This window comes from Schistocerca cancellata, chromosome 7 (genome assembly GCF_023864275.1).
Source record: "Schistocerca cancellata isolate TAMUIC-IGC-003103 chromosome 7, iqSchCanc2.1, whole genome shotgun sequence".
Taxonomy (NCBI): Eukaryota; Metazoa; Arthropoda; class Insecta; order Orthoptera; family Acrididae; genus Schistocerca; species Schistocerca cancellata.
The window spans coordinates 222787679-222804807 of NC_064632.1; positions in this window are offsets into that span (position 1 = coordinate 222787679).

The following is a 17129-nucleotide window of genomic DNA, read 5'->3' on the forward strand; positions in this document are numbered from 1 at the left end:
TCAGGGATATGAAATGAAAGATCATTCTAAACAAAAAAGTGTATTAACGATGGGCTCTAAAATGAACTATGGGCAGTTTTTCATCTTCGATGCTGTGAAACAAATCGTTTCTATTGCACACTCTTTGCTTTCGTGTTTTGAGGGATGGTACTGTAACACCTATTTTTGAACTATTTTGTAGTATTGCGTGTGTATAATGTTGTATCTGTCATGGAAATTCTTTGACTATCTATAGATGTTTCAGTTATGTGAATTTTTGAACGATGTTGTTCACATTATGCTTGTGAATTTAAATAACTACTGAAATGATTGTTATGTAATGGACTTCGTCTATAGTTAGGGAACATAGGGTTGAATGTAAAAGATATGGGGAAGCCCCATAGCTACGAAAGTAGCCTGGCTGAATGGAAAAGGTGCGGTTCGCGCACAAGTGGCAACTCGTCCTTTGCGACGGGTAAGGAGTCTGGGGTGAGCAGTGCTGTGGTTAACACCACGCTAGCAGTAGCGGATCATTGTGGCTCTTATTCCTGGACTTTTGAGGCCAGAAGAGCTTAAGAGCAGTATTTATGGACCTCGGATGCTGCATTTGGTAATGCCATTATCATGGCACGGTTTTTGGACCTATAAAAATATTATTTCGACGTCAACAAGATCAGTAATAGGCTGAGGCCACAGTACTACCATGGCTGTATCGCCGCCACGTCAAGAGACACTGCAAATTACGCCACCAGTGTCACTAAATCGTTTTTATTTGGTACTCTGAAAATTGACCAGGTAGTTGTGAAATTTGGTTGATTTTAATAGTAAATGTGGTGTTGGTAAAAACTCTATCTTACACTCGTGACTACCCCAATTTACAACCTGGACAGGAATCCTATCCTAGAGATTTTAATTCCAAGTGTCGTAATTTATTACGAAAAAGTGATTGAACTTGAATTGAATGTTGTATTGCCATTTGCACAGCCAGTTATACTTTTGAGCAGGTCAAAAGACTGCTTATGAAAGCACTTTTATTATTTGAAGAGCTATAGTTTGTTGTGCTTTACTTAATTAATAATCAATGATAAGAACACTTACCATTTCTCATACATACTGGTGTAGTTTTGTTAATGAGCACGGTTCTGCAAACTATGAAAGTTTAAGGGTCCTCATAAGACTTGCATTCTATTTAGTAGCTTCATGCCGAGTTCAAGAAAGAACTGTTTACCGTGTTATCTACTCTAATGCAAGTTGATTCATGCACAGGCATAGAGACCCTATACTAAGCAATGAAGTTATGGTTTGAATTCAGAATCTTTTCAAGCTTTTCCCTGCCCAGTATTGCTACTAATTTCATGTGTGTCGGTAATTGCTTTTATACACTGTTGCACCTAGTTCATATAAGGTACGTTTTGTTGAGAGGCATATGTTACTGTTCACTATTTCAATGGCGATTGGTTTGTTAGTAACGCATTTATCTGCAAGGTTAGGTTACTGTGTTGCAGTATGAAGTGATACAAGGAAAGAGTTTAGTGTGTGCGTCAAGGAAAGTTAGGTTAGTCTTAGCAGTGTCTTCTGCTTTATCATTTTGCTTGACACAAGTATGCCTAGTTAGGCTGGCGACCGGTTTTAATATGTAATGTTACAACTTGCTTTTGAGCCGGAAGAACGACTGTTCCTGACCCACCTGTTTACTGTTAGTTATACTCTGCTGGAGTGTTTCGGAAACGAATCACAGTTTGATTGTTCTGTTTCCATTAGGTTATCTCACTGTCACAACTTTCAAAAATTCCTCGCAGAGGTATAACGTTAGCACCGATTGCCGTTTAAGGTGTTCGGTGGTACCGTTACAGTACTATGGAACAAAACAACAAGAAAATTGTCCAGCACCATGTGCTCTAGAGTGCCTACAGTAAGAAGTATGGGGACTTGCTCACCTGCGCTCATGTGAAACACATCTCTTTTACTGAACAAGTGTTCATGCAGCACTCTTTTGCTATTCGAAGCTGTCATACCCCCGAATAATGAGCATTCCTCATGAGACACCTCAAGACATTGATTAGCCAGAACATTGTGACCACCGACCTAATATCGACGTAAACCCCCAGGTGATAGTAGCGTCACCTGGTGAGGAATGACTGCTAGTCCAAAACACGCACGGTGCATGTAGTATCAGTGAGCTTGATGTCCATATATACGAGTAGAATGGGGAAGGCGCGCGATTTGGTTGAGTCTGACCGAGGGCAGATTGTGACGGCCCAGAGGCTCGACACAAGAATGTCGAAAAACTGCACTAGCTGTCGGGTGTTCGAGGAATACTGTGGTGAGCGTCTTCAACAGGTGGCGTAACCAAGGTTATGCCATATATGGAAATGGTATCTGTTCTTTCGGACATGTCAGAAAGAACAGATACCATCGGTGACTATGCAGCTCTCTTAGAATGAAATGATAATTAAATCGAGACCCTAAGCTGTCGACAGGCGTTGATATACATCAGCGGGGACAGTTGAAAATGTGTGCCCTGACCGAGACTCGAACCCGGAATCTCCTGCTTACATGGCAGACGCTCTATCCATCTGAACCACCGAGGGCACAGAGGATAGTGCGACTGCAGGGTTTTATCCCTTGCACGCTCCCCGTGAGACGCACATTCCGAATTTAATGTCCACACACTACATTCGTAGTGCCCCTGCCCATTACACTCATTACTCGCGGCAGACAATCTTACAGAGTCCCGTAAGACTTCGGGCAATGCGTGTCCATCCAGCACAGAGGAAGAAAGTCAACGGCCGGTTAGCCTTAACTATAGCCGGCCGTTGTGGCCGAGCGGTTCTAGGCGCTTCAGTCTAGAACCGCGCGACCGCTACGGTCGGAGGTTCGGATCCTGCCTCGGTCATGGATGTGTGTGGTGTCCTTAGGTTAGTTAGGTTTAAGTAGTTCTAAGTTCTAGGGGACTGATGACCTCAGATGTTAAGTCCCATAGTGCTCAGAGTCATTTGAACCTTAACTATAAATGAAGATGGTATCTGTTCTTTCGGACATGTAAAGCACAAATACCGGGCTCGGTACCGGCCGGGTCCTGCCTCGTTGCACTTCGTGGCTACGAGTATGTGACGCTGCGACGACGAGTTTACGGGCGAGTGTAAAAGCTGTTGAGATGACCGGTTCTTCCCCTCTGTCAGTGTCAAGCCATTACAGAAAATCTCTACAAATGCCATACTGAAAGTTGAGGGTTGCTGAATTTTCCACGAAACGAAGATATTCAAAGCATACTTCGGAGGAGACGTCGAAACAACAGTTAATTTGAAACATCGCACTTGGAAGTGGTGTGTGTGTGTGTGTGTGTGTGTGTGTGTGATAGAGAGAGAGAGAGAGAGAGAGAGAGAGAGAGAGAGAGAGAGAGAGACGGATTTCACTCATAGAAATTTCTCTGGTTGTCTTATATTCTTGCGAGAGTCAAAGGTAAACGCTCCTGATTTATCCCCTACACGTCCCAGCTCTAACCCTTGGGACAGTGTCCCGCCATCGGGCGTTGCTGGGCACTTCACTCTCCGAGCCCTTCTCTGCTACACACACACACACACACACACACACACACACACACACAGCTAGGATTACGACCGGTGGCGACACAACCGGGAAGGGGTCGTAAAGCGTCAGAATGGACTCTGGCCACAACACACGCCTAGATGAGACACGTCTACAGGCAGGCGTTAGCAGACTATCAAACCACTGCCGCCGCCGCCCCCGGACAGGAAGACGGTAACTATACTAGCTAGGATGGCCGCAGCTGTTACCAGGTGCGTTATGAGCTAGAGGACACAACATATGGGGTAAATGTAAATGTCGTGTGACTAGGGCCTCCCGTCGGGTACAACGTTCGCCGGGTGCAAGTCTTTCGATTTGACGCCATTTCGGAGACTTGTGCGTCGATGGGGATGAAACGATGGTGATTAGGACAACACAACACCCAGACCCTGCGCGGAGAAAATCTCCGACCCCGCCGGGAATCGAACCCGGGCCCTTAGGATTGACATTGGGTCGCGCTGACCACTCAGCTATCGGGGGCGGACAACATATGGGGTTGTAAGCAATAAGACACGTTACATTCAGTGGTGATTTATCCTTAGCACATACGCCAGGGTCTCCGCAATACGCAGTGTCTCTGAGAAAGATTACCTGCTAGCAGTTCTGAATTAAAATAATAATACTGTTTATAATTATGTGCGAAAGAATTAAAATGTTGCAAATACCACATCACTGACATTTTCGAATAAATGAAGACTTAAAGATTACATTCGACAAATTCCACGTAATTATTAAGCCATGTTTAAACTATTATTATTTAGTAAAAGTGCTCAATTTACACACATCTTGCAGACTTATGCAGCTACCTATGGTTATTTATTGGCTTCCAAAACACATTGATGAGTCAAAATATTGTAACCAATGTCCAGCACGAGACTGAATGTCACCTGGGGACGTTGAGTGAACTTGATTCGGCAAGGAAAGCATATATTTATTTCCAGAACGGATTTTCACTCAGCAGCGCAGTATATGCTGATTTGAAACTTGTTGCTAGAGACTCGAATCTGGCACAATTGTCTTTTGCAGCTAAGTGCTCTACCGATTGAGCTATCCACAGCGAGGTCATCGGCTTCATCGGATGAGGGAGGGTGGGGGAGGAAGTCGGCCGTGCCCTGTAAAAGGAACGATTTAGGGAAATCACGGAAAACCTAAATCAGGATGGCCGGATGCGGGATTGAACCGTCGTCCTCCCGAATGCGAGTCTAGTGTGCTAACCACTGCGTCGCCTAGCTCGGTCCAGTGCAGTATTAAGAACTTGTGTCACAATACTGCTAACACATATTGTTTGCTACACATTGTTAACAAAGGTCTCCTAAAAACCATTTGGCGATCAGCGAGGCCTATAGGCCTCGCCCTCGCAGCAAATAACGTAGCCCATCAGCTGAAACAGCAGGAAACTGCCACTTTTCTTTAAATTATGCTTAGCGATAGCGTGGCTCACATGGTACTGTTTTCCTTGCGACTCTGTTTCAAGTTCCTTTCACGAGTTTAATGCACCTTTAGAATAGGTACACGTTTTGACACATTTCTATAGATTTTTCGTGCATGCTGTATGTTTAACCCTTGTGGAAGCCTTCGTCGGTAGTCATTTGTTTTCCGTTGCATCCAAAGTTACCTCACCAACAGCACTATGTGAGGTTGCTATTGCTGTCTACGGTGTTACTGTTTTGTACTTCGCTGTTATGAGTTTATCTTTGTGTTAAGACTACCTAATTGCTGGAGCTAGGATATTTATTGAACACGTCAATACACAAAACGATTTCAGCTTCTACTATTAACAACAGTCAAGTAATGGTTCAAATGGCTCTGAGCACTATGGGACTCAACTGCTGAGGTCATTAGTCCCCTAGAACTTAGAACTAGTTAAACTTAACTAACCTAAGGACATCACAAACATCCATGCCCTAGGCAGGATTCGAACCTGCGACCGTAGCGGTCTTGCGGTTCCAGACTGCAGCGCCTTTAACAACAGTCAAGTGATGATCATTACCTACGTGAGTGGCTGCTGCCTTTATGGAAGCATGAAGCACAGGTTAATCGTCGCAAATATCTGGCGGCGGTGTGTGTGTGTGGGGGAGGGAGGGGGGGGGGGGGCGGGGTTGGTTCTGTACGCCCATCTACTGAAAATACTGTAATCTACGAAGTTACTGAAAGAAAATACAGTATTGCTACTAACGATTTCTTCTAACAGAGTGCCGGCCGGTGTGGCCAAGCGGTTCTAGGCGCTTCAGTCTGGAACCGCGCGACCGCTATGGTCGCAGGTTCGAATCCTGCCTCGGGCATGGATGTGTGTGATGTCCGTGGCTTAGTTAGGTTTAAGTAGTTCTAAGTTCTAGGGGACTGATGACCTCAGATGTTAAATCCCATAGTGCTCAGAGCCATTTGAACCATTTTTACTAACAGTCCACAAATGTTTCCACTCAATTTAACCGAAAAATTTGCGCCGTATTGGTAGATGTCACTTTCTCCGCTGAATGTCATAGTCATTAATTTCATTTTCAGGACCTTACTTACACAACAATATCTCTTCAAAAAGTGTGTTGTGAGAAAATCGACAGCAATTAACGAAATTTGATGTTGCTAAGGCTCCGCAAAAAGATAATTTCAGGTTCTGGATCCCACTTACACATCAGTATCTGTTTAAAAAGTATGTTGTTAATACAGGATCAGATAAAAGAAAGCGAAGCACCACGAAGGAATTATCCGAACAGAAGAAAAATCGTTAGATGTGATGTACATGTACAGACGAACAAATGATTACAGTTTCAGAAAAATTGGATTATTTATTCGAGACAAAGAGCTGCACAAATTGAGAAAGTCATTCACGTGTTGGTCTATCTCTGGCCCTCATACAAGCAGTTATTTAGCTTGGCACTAAAAGTTAACAGAGCTGTTGTATATGTTCCTCAGAGATATCTTGCCAAATTCTGTCTAATTGGCGACTTAGATCCTCAAAATCCCGAGATGATTGGAAAGTCCTGCCCATAATACTACAAAAGTTCTCAATTGGGGCTGGCCGCGGTGGTCTCGTGGTTCTAGGCGCGCAGTCCGGAACCGTGCGACTGCTACGGTCGCAGGTTCGAATCCTGCCTCGGGCATGGATGTGTGTGATGTCCTTAGGTTAGTTAGGTTTAAGTAGTTCTAAGTTCTAGGGGACTGACGACCACAGTTGTTAAGTCCCATAGTGCTCAGAGCCATTTTTTTTTCTCAATTGGGAACAGATCCGGCGACGTTTCTGGCAAAGGTAGGACTTGGCAACTACGAAACACAAGCAGAAGAAACTCAAGCCGCGTGCGGGCGGGCATTGTCTTGCCGAAATGTAAGCTCAGGTAGCTCAACATGAAGGGCTATAAATCAGGGCGTACAATATCGATTGTGCCGTAAGGGTACCGCGGATGACAACCAAAGCGGTCCCTTTGCGGTCACTCCCAGTTATCGGTCCGCAGAACAGTCAGGTTGTTATCCCACCGCTGCCGGGGGCTCTCCAAACACGTTTTCGATGGTCATCTGGGCTGAGTTCGAAGCGGGAATCATCACTGAAGACGGTTCTTCTCCAATCAGTGAGATTCCCGGTGGCACAAAAGAAAAGCCGAAGGTATTTTCCGTTTTATTTGCTTTTTTCCCAGACGAAGATCTAAATACAGAAGTAAGACATTTTTCTGGTTTGAAAACATGCCGGGGTGGTCACCGAAAACTCCAGTACTATACTTTGAAATGGCTACATTTAAAGCTAGGAAAACGCATTCGCTGAAACACTACATTCCGGTTGCAATTTTTATTTCAGTCGATGTTTGCGTCAAAAACACAAAAACTGGCGTTAGCGATGGATACAAAGAGAGACAAGATGTCCGACTGTTTTGCGGTATGTACGCTGCAGGGGCACATCTTTCAGCACACGGTATTGATGAAACGTTGATGGTAATAACGTAAAAAATGCCAGTTGAGAAAAGGTTGTAAAATTCGCAGTCATCAGTTAATGGATGGAAATCCGAGTATACCAAACCAGCGGCACACGACCATGAATACTGTCGAAAGTTGGCGTAGTAAACTAAACTCCCAAATAAATGAAAAAGATTGAGACGAATATTTTCTGATAAATAACCTGAAGGAGAAAGCAGTAAATGCTACACCTGAAATTAAAAAGAATTTCATTGGTACGCCGCTTCAAAAAAGAAGAAAAAGACACACAGATCTCGACTAAAGGTTAAAGGGCGTTTTTATATTACACAGGGCGATTGAGCTGGCCCTACCGATGTCGTTTTACGCAACCTCCAATTCAGTATCTGGCTTTCAAATCCTCACGCGAGATTTTCTCATTCTCTCAACCGCTAAACGCAAACTTTTACTCCCACAGATAAATGAACAGGGCCTTTTGGTAAGAAATTTAATGTAGTTAAATTTCGTACGGGGATACGTTTTCGATGCAGGCGTCGGGTATCGGGTTATTCAAGAAAAACGTACAGAAGTGACCTGCAAACGCACCTGCAAGACACACTCATCCCTCACCATTCAGGATTCCGTTGCACTCCCTCCTACCATTCTACAAAAATTTCCGACTACACGAACTATTCCAGATATTCAGCCTTTTTTTGGATTCTTCAGACTGGGCTATTACGCCACTAGCATAGTCGGCTATTTCGTTAACATTATTGATGTAAACGTGCCCGTGAAGGTAAGGAACGAAAAACGATTTTTGTACACATTACGCTAAAATTAATTACGTTGACGATTAGATCAAAATTTAGCCTCACAAACACAGTAGTCTCGTAGTCAGAAAGCCTGAAGAATAAACGAGGTAATTCATTTTTTACGCTGTTAAAATTCATAAACTCTTACGTAAAATTTATACAAACATGAAGTGCCTGCTAAGCCGGCGGTGTAACAAAGCCAGTCAATGAAACCGAAAAAAAGTCTAATGTAGGACATACACTGAAGCGCCAAAGAAACTGGCATAGGCAAGTGTATTCAAATACAAATATATGTAAACAGACAGAATGTGGCGCTGCGGTCGGCAACGCCTATATAAGACGACAAGCGTCCAGTACAGTTGCTAGATCGGTTACTGCTGCTAGAATAGCAGGTCATCAAGATTTAACTGAGTTTGAACGTGGTGTTATACTCGGCGCACGAGCGATGGTACACAGCATCTCCGAAGTAGCGATGGAGTCGGGATTTTCCCGTACGACCATTTCACGAGTGTACGACCATTTTGCTGATCGGCACACCGATTCCAGACTGTACGTGCATGACGGAAATGATTGAAGGAGGTACAGGGGACATGGAAAGAGGAATGTCTTCCAGAAGTACAACAATCTGACACTACACTACAGCAGGCAGAGCGTAAATGCTTAAGAATGCGTTATAAGCTACACAGGAAAACACGCTACAAAAAACTATAAAAATATTATGGTGCACTGTAAGTTAGAGATGCCTCGAAAAAGAGAAGTCATGAGAAACAAAGAAAAGTATATGGAGACTCAAGCGAGTACGATAAAAAGATATGAAGAACGTTTATGGGCAAATTGACAAGATGACTGAGTATAAGTATATCAAGTAAATATTTCAGCATTTTTCTAGCAAAATCATCTATAGCTTGTAACATACGAAGGAAACAAATCTTGAAATAAACAACTTTTAAGTACCGGAAGCAACAGGGTGGAACTATTCGTATTTTAAGAACGAAGTAATAAAACTTAGTAGGTCTATTTAAGAACGCGTAAGAATTATCCAGCATTATCGACGAAATAAAGGAAACAACAACACGGATAGAAAATGAAAGCATTCTGAAAACGCAGGGTGCAAAAAAACGTACGAACGTGATGGTTGATGATTTTTACGGAAATTAAAGGGAAAAATTAAAATAGCTGTTGTGGTTAGATGAGGTAACGCACTTAACCCTATGGAAATTGTTTTCCTCAGTTTGGTAAATCAGTGAGCAGCGTATTGTATGGTTAACGAGGTTATTAAAAATATTGTCGTTTAAAACAGTTGAAAAATGGAAATAGCACGCTTCCAAAATAACTTTCTTTCCCAGAGCTCAATACCAACCTATTACTCACATGCGAAAAAGCTAACGGTGATACAGCAACGTACATACAACCCTTTCAAAAAAAAAATGCAGGAACAAATATCCTGCTTCGAAATTATATCCCTAGACTACGGCTATTTTCCCGCTGCGCAATAAATCTCGTCGTTTCTGTGCACCTACAAAATGAGTAATGTAAGAAGGTAGTTCTGTAACGTTGCACGTACTTCTGCAAACAAGACGTTAGACTTTTATACGGAAACGAAATTAAAAATTATGTCTCTAACAAAATGATAACAACTCTTGGCGTAAGCACCGTGTGCATCGCTTAGTCCCAGACTGGACAGAACTTCGTCAAAGGCGAATATAAATGTTACACGAATTCGGCTAACACGACAGACCTCTACGTAGCTTTTAGTTGTCGAAACTGTCGCTCTTATAACAAGATCGTTAATTTGTTCTTTGTAAATGCTGACAGATCTGTTGATAAATGGAAACTAAAGAGTACATGCCACTCCTGGTTACGCGTTATTAAATTAAATACGATTTCCACACGTGACAGTCATGTAAGGTTTCAACGCAGAATCTCGAACCACAGCGCTTCGCAGGCTGTTAAGGTTTTTGCTACGTTACACACTAATGTCGTATTAAACCTGTCATCTCACAATTAATTCGACCCCTGTTTCTCTTCCTTAATGAACCTTATGCCGCTCCCTCCCTTGCTCACGTCCAGTTCCCAGTACTGCGAACCCCCCCCCCCCCCCCACACACACTCACTCACTCTCTCTCTCTCTCTCTCTCGCTCTCTCTCTCCACGCAGAGTAGAAGCAAACTCAACAGACTAACTTTGTCGAGATTATTCACAGATGTTGGCCATGTCTTCTGACACAAGGCGTTCTCTGCCTCCGCTAACGTATTACAGTGTAATTTGATATAAATCTGTGAAGGGCGTATTAATTGCGTGATACTCCGATGGGATGGTTCTCATAAATCAACTACTCATCTCCACGAGTCGCGGAATACTGCGAAACATATGGTTACAAAACTGTAACAGCAATGAATAACCGCCGGCAGGTAGGCATACCAATTTGTGCAGTGTGATCCACTGCGTACTGAATGCTTAAATTACACTAACACGCGTATTACGCCGAACGCCTTTCCTTTCCAACAGACCGCTACAACGGCTGAGAGTACCCTAATGACCGAAGACTACTGATGCGCCAAGCGAAATCTCGTAAAGTTTCTTCTTCCTTTGATTCCAGAAGAAAAAAAAGTCACCCATTGTCACATTTTGCAACCGAGTCGAAATAGGAAAGTCGGAGGACGAAATTTATAGCTTAACTTCTAATCGACGTCCAGGTCATTTGAAATGGAGCATCAACCTAGACGTAGTAGGACGAGTCATGGAAGTAGCCATGACCAAATATTGGCAAAAATCTCGCTATTTGCTTGAAGTGATTTCAGGAAACCAGCGACATCAGGATGACAGGAAAGGGTGTCCCAGCGGTACAGCTCTAGAGGATAAGTGCACTGCCTCAATTGCTGCCCTATTTCGTTCAGTACCGAACAGGGTAGCATGATCAATCTATTTTGGAGTTACCTCACCATCGGTTTGTTTCTTGATCGATTCGAATCCACATTAGCGTCACACGTCACCTTGAAACGAAGCGCGCCTTCAAATTACTACCGCACTTTTCCAACACAAATAGCAGGATCCATATTTGGCTGCGCAGTGTTTATTACCAAGATCCAGGAGGCCATGACGCATTCAGATTCGATCCTATGTACATAACTGTGCGCTTTGAGCAAATACGAATTACAGGCCTGCAAAAATCACAAATTTACATTTTATACTTAATTTCTTACACATACTTTCAAACTATATAGTACTGTGGAGTGCTGCACCAAATCAGTTTGCGCAGTGAAGACCATAACAACAACAGCTTATCAGCACAATTTCTTTCGAAATGGTGCGGAAGGAGAGAGTTTGAAACGCGCTGTGTACGTGGTGTGTGGAAAAAGAAATGAGACTGACAACGCCGCAAGCGGTCTGGCAACGCTGTTTTGCTCTGCTTGGGTAGACCGATGTGTTGGTCTCGTCCACAGCCGCAGTCCGAGGTACAGCTCCGTACAGCCCTCACGTGATTTTGAGAGCGCCGACAGTAAAGATGTGTTATTGTTGTGTGTTAGTAAAATGGGACAATGGAATTTAAAGAAACGTTATGCCATCGAGATTCGTGTTAAACTTCGCAAATCTGCGAAAGTGACCTTGGAAAATTTGAAATGGGCCTGAGGAGAACATTCTCTATCAACAGAACAAGGGGAACATCCCGTATCAAGATAACAAGATTCTTGCTGGCAAAGTTATTTTTGGAAGGTCAAAAACACGTGAAAGGTCAACCTCGCTCAGGAAGACCTTGATTCAGCTTCTAAAACCGATGAAAACGACGAAAGTTTGCGCTCTCTTGTGAAAATTCGTTCCTCCAGGTCAAATTGTCAACTAAGTGTTGAACAAAGATGTCCTTCAAAGTCTGAGAAAAAGGGTGAATCGAGAGAGGCTGGAGACTGCAGACAAGTGGATGACATTGTCCCGTATCACACGGTCATTTCCATCACTAAACTTTTGACCTCAAAAGGCATTCCTCTTGTTCCACAGGCCCCCTACGCACCTGATACGAATCATAGTGACCTTCTTTCTTTTCCAAAATTAAAATGTCTTAGAAGGGCGTCATTTTGGAACTCTGCATAATGTGATCAACATTTTAAAGGCCATAACAGTTTAAGCCTTTCAGCACTGCCACCAAGACTGCGAACGACGACTCAGCCGATGTATAGCTACCGAATAGAAATACTTTGAAGGAGACGATATGTTTGTGTAAAAAAAAAAAAAAATGGTAGATAAAAAATAAGTCTCATTATTTTTCTCACACACTTCGTATGCGTGATTTACCTGCGTGTCAAGCTTAAATATAATCAGATAAATATATTAGTGCTTGTCGTTACCCATGCTAAAAGTGAAACATATTTGTCTGCTGTACTACATACTTCGCGTTACCAGTGTTTAATTTAAAAAAATGGTTCAAACGGCTCTGAGCGTTATGGGACATAACTTCTGAGGTCATCAGTCCCCTAGAACTTAGAACTACTTATACCTAACTAACCTAAGGACATCACACACATCCATGCCCGAAGCAGGATTCGAACCTGCGACCGTAGCAGTCGCGCGGTTCCAGACTGTAGCGCCCAGAACCGCTCGGCCACTCCGGCCGGCGTTTAATTAAACATTCGCCTGTAGAACAGAAGGCGTTGCTCAAGGAAAGTTACTTTCACCTAGTTACCTACCAGGAATGTTATTGAGCAAATGATTAAAGATTTTTGTGGCTGCACAGTCAAAGCTCTGAAAGCTTTAATAATGAATAACGAAGGTATCCTTTTAATCTATTGTTGTAACAGTACAGAATACTGTACACAAATTGCGATGGATTATTTATGGCGAAATTCATTAGTGAGGGATTACTTTGTGAACGTGCAGTTAAAATGCTTAAGTTCTTGATGAGGCGCCTACAGTATAACTGTGGTTGAACAACCGATATTATTACTCTCACTGTTCCATTTTCTGCAGTCAGTATTTTCTTCTAAGTGGTGATTAACACCTGGAAATTGTGTCATAAGACAATGAGTGGAAATACGTCATCTTCCTGACTTCTTTGTTTCAAAAACAAGGAATTAAGAGAAGAGTAAAGTTTACTGCTTTTAATAGAAAAGCATTTAACGAAAGAACACCAACAGTTTATATCTGAACAATTCGCTGCCTACCTCGCCTGTTGTTTCCCTGAAACATCCATAAATCACAACGCAAATAGATTGGTTCAAATGGCTCTGAGCACTATGGGACTTAACTTCTGAGGTCATCAGTCCCCTAGAACTTAGAACTACTTATACCTAACTAACCTAAGGACATCACACACATCCATGCCCGAAGCAGGATTCGAACCTGCGACCGTAGCAGTCGCCGGTTCCAGACTGTAGCGCCCAGAACCGCTCGGCCACTCCGACCGGCGTTTAATTAAACATTCGCCTGTAGAACAGAAGGCGTTGCTCAAGGAAAGTTACTTTCACCTAGTTACCTACCAGGAATGTTATTGAGCAAATGATTAAAGATTTTTGTGGCTGCACAGTCAAAGCTCTGAAAGCTTTAATAATGAATAACGAAGGTATCCTTTTAATCTATTGTTGTAACAGTACAGAATACTGTACACAAATTGCGATGGATTATTTATGGCGAAATTCATTAGTGAGGAATTACTTTGTGAACGTGCAGTTAAAATGCTTAAGTTCTTGATGAGGCACCTACAGTATAACTGTGGTTGAACAACCGATATTATTACTCTCACTGTTCCATTTTCTGCAGTCAGTATTTTCTTGTAAGTGGTGATTTACACCTGGAAATTGTGTCATAAGACAATGAGTGGAAATACGTCATCTTCCTGACTTCTTTGTTTCAAAAACAAGGAATTAAGAGAAGAGTAAAGTTTACTGCTTTTAGCTACCTGAGAAGTTGCAGTTCAAATTTTCATTAATATCTACGCCTAAAAATTTAAAGCACTGTTACTTATTCACTGACTTCCGTTCACGTGCAACATTAATTGTTAATATTATTTATTTGCTGTACAGAATTAAATATAACAAAAACTGTTAAGGGAGAATGAGCGTTCCCATTTCCAAAAGAGCTCGATCACCTTATGATTTTGTTCTGTAAATGGCAACGAAACATTATGGCTAGTGATATAAAAGGATTCTATTATCGCTGAATAAACACTTTATTATCGCTTCTCGGCTAATTATTCTATAAGATCTTGCAACGTCTCAGCTCTAGTAAGTGTAAAGAAGACCTCAAAACCGACCGATGTAAGTTAATTATGGTCGTATAGGGACATCTCCAAAGGTAAGAGAATAACGAAATTATTATTTTATTGTTTTTACATTCCAAAACTGTTAGATGTTTCCTTTAAATAAATGTAGCTAATGGTTAAAAAATAGTAAGTTCTAAGTATGAAATTTTGTTTAGTTGTAATAGAAGGAAGTTGGAAGATCAGATTTTAATGTCCCTTTTACTTGTTGTTGTTGTGGTCTTCAGTCCTGAGACTGGTTTGATGCAGCTCTCCATGCTACTCTATCCTGTGCAAGCTTCTTCATCTCCCAGTACTTACTGCAACCAACATCCTTCTGAATCTGCTTAATGTATTCATCTCTTGGTCTCCCTCTACGATTTTTACCCTCCACGCTGCCCTCCAATGCTAAATTTGTGATCCCTTGATGCCTCAGAACATGTCCTACCAACCGATCCCTTCTTCTTGTCAAGTTGTGCCACAAATTCCTCTTCTCCCCAATCCTATTCAATACTTCCTCATTAGTTATGTGATCTACCCATCTAATCTTCAGCATTCTTCTGTAGCACCACATTTCGAAAGCTTCTATTCTCTTCTTGTCCAAACTATTTATCGTCCATGTTTCACTTCCATACATGGCTATACTCCATACAAATACTTTCAGAAACGACTGCCTGACGCTTAAATCTATACTCGATGTTAACAAATTTCTCTTCTTCAGAAACGCTTTCCTTGCCATTGCCAGTCGACATTTTATATCCTCTCTACTTCGACCATCATCAGTTATTTTGCTCCCCAAATAGCAAAACTCATTTACCACTTTGAGTGTCTCATTTCCTAATCTAATTCCCTCAGCCTCACCCCGACTTAATTCGACTACATTCTGTTATCCTCGTTTTGCTTTTGTTGATGTTCATCTTATATCCTCCTTTCAAAACACTGTCCATTCCGTTCAACTGCTCTTCCAAGTCCTTTGCTGTCTCTGACAGAATTACAATGTCATCGGCGAACCTCAAAGTTTTTATTCCTTCTCCATGGGTTTTAATACCTACTCCGAATTTTTCTTTTGTTTCCTTTACTGCTTGCTCAATATACAGATTTGAATAACATCGGGGAGATGCTACAACCCTGTCTCACTCCCTTCCCAACCGCTGCTTCCCTTTCATGTCCCTCGACTCTTATAACTGCCATCTGGTTTCTCTACAAATTGTAAATAGCCTTTCGCTCCCTGTATTTTACCCCTGCCACCTTTAGAATTTGAAAGAGTGTATTCCAGTCAACATTGTCAAAAGCTTTCTCTAAGTCTGCAAATGCTAGAAACGTAGGTTTGGCTTCCCTTAATCTTTCCTCTAAGATAAGTCGTAGAGTCAGTATTGCCTCACGTGTTCCAATATTTCTACGGAATCCAAACTGATCTTCCCCAAGGTTGGCTTCTACCAGTTTTTCCATTCGTCTGTAAAGAATTCGCGTTAGTATTTTGCAGCAGTGGCTTATTAAACTGATTGTTCGGTAATTTTCACATCTGTCAACACCTTCTTTCTTTGCGATTGGAATTATTATATTCTTCTTGATGTCTGAGGGTATTTCGCCTGTCTCATACATCTTGCTCACCAGATGGTATAGATTTGTCAGGACTGTTTCTCCCAAGGCTGTCAGTAGTTCTAATGGAATGTTGTCTACTCCGGGGGCCTTGTTTCGACTTAAGTCTTTCAGTGCTCTGTCAAACTCTTCACGCAGTATCATATCTCCCATATCATCTTCATCTACATTCTCTTCCATTTCCAGAATATTGTCCTCAAGTACGTCGCCCTTGTATAGACCCTCTACATACTCCTTCCACCTTTCTGCTTTCCCTTCTTTGCTTAGAACTGGGTTTCATCTGAGCTCTTGATATTCATACAAGTGGTTCTCTTTTCTCCAAAGGTCTCTTTAATTTTCCTGTAGGCAGTATCTATCTTACCCCTAGTGAGATAAGCCTCTACATCCTTACATTTGTCCTCTAGCCATCCCCGCTTAGCCATTTTGAACTTTCTGTCGATTTCATTTTTGAGACGTTTGTATTCCTTTTTGCCTGTTTCATTTACTGCATTCTTATATTTTCTCCTTTCATCAATTAAATTTAATATTTCTTCTGTTACCCAAGGATTTCTACTAGACCTCGTCTTTTTACCTACTTGATCCTCTGCTGCCTTCACTACTTCATCGCTCAGAGCTACCCATTCTTCTTCTACTGTATTTTTCCCCCATTTCTGCTAATTGTTCCCTTATGCTCTCCCTGAAACTCCGTACAACCTCTGGTTTTATCTGAGCGTCCAGGTCCCATCTCCTTAAATTCCCACCTTTTTGCACTTTCGTCAGTTTTAATCTACAGCTCATAACCAATAGATTGTGGTCAGAGTCCACATCTGCCTCTGGAAATGTCTTACATTTTAATACCCGGTTCCTAAATCTCTGTCTTACCATTATTAATCTATCTGATACCTTCTAGTATCTCCAGGATTCTTCCATGTGTTCAGCCTTCTTTTATGATTCTTGAACCAAGTGTTAGCTATGATTAAGTTATGCTCTGTGCAAAATTCTACCAGACGGGTTCCTCTTCCATTTCTTTCCCCTAATCCATATTCACTTACTATGTTTCCTTCTCTCCC